This window comes from Fulmarus glacialis, unplaced genomic scaffold (genome assembly GCF_000690835.1).
Source record: "Fulmarus glacialis isolate BGI_N327 unplaced genomic scaffold, ASM69083v1 scaffold6734, whole genome shotgun sequence".
NCBI lineage: Eukaryota > Metazoa > Chordata > Aves > Procellariiformes > Procellariidae > Fulmarus > Fulmarus glacialis.
In genome coordinates, this window is record NW_009207323.1 from 1 (window position 1) to 802 (window position 802).

An 802-nucleotide genomic window follows, 5' to 3' on the forward strand; every position below is an offset into this window, starting at 1 on the left:
GATTCTGGGTTACAACAATTTGAAGTTGTTTCCATTGCAATCTCCACCCCTGGCCCCTTTGGACCAAACCGTAGGGTTTAACATTGCAATGAACTCCTCCCCTTGCCCCTGCTCCAGCTTGGACTTATCCACAGACTGCAGTCCTTTAGGGTGTACCTGCTCCAAGTGGAGCTTTATCTATAAGCCACAGTCTCTCCAAGGGTGTACCTGCTGCGGCATAGATTTACCCACAGGAACAGTCACTTTGAGGTGCACCTGCTCCAGCGTGGCCTTCTCCATGGGCCACAATGCCTTCAAAGATACACCTGCTCAAGCATGGCCTTACCCACAGCCACAGTCTCTTCAGAAGTAAACCTGCTCCACCATGGCCTTACTGCAGTCCCTCCAGGGGTGTACCTGCTGTTGTGGGCTTATCCATGGCCACACGCTTTGAGGTGCACCAGCATGACCTCCTGCACAGCCACATACACTGATGCTTCAAGGTGTATCTGCTGCAGCATGGACTTATCCACAGTCACAGGTGCTTCGAGGTGTACCTTCTCCAGCGTGGACTTACCCTTGGGCCACAACCCCTTCAGAGGTATACCTGCTGCAGCATAGACATAACCATGGCCATAGATGCTTCAAGATGTACTTGCTCTGGCATGGGCTTATCCGCAGCCACAGATGCTTCAGGGTGTCCTGCTCCCGGCATGGACTCATCCACAGGTCACAGTCCCTTTGACTTGAGTTCACACTGGAGTTCCAGCCTGTCCAGTACAGCAGCACAGAAGCAGCGGCGATGCCCTGGCCCTCCGCCAGC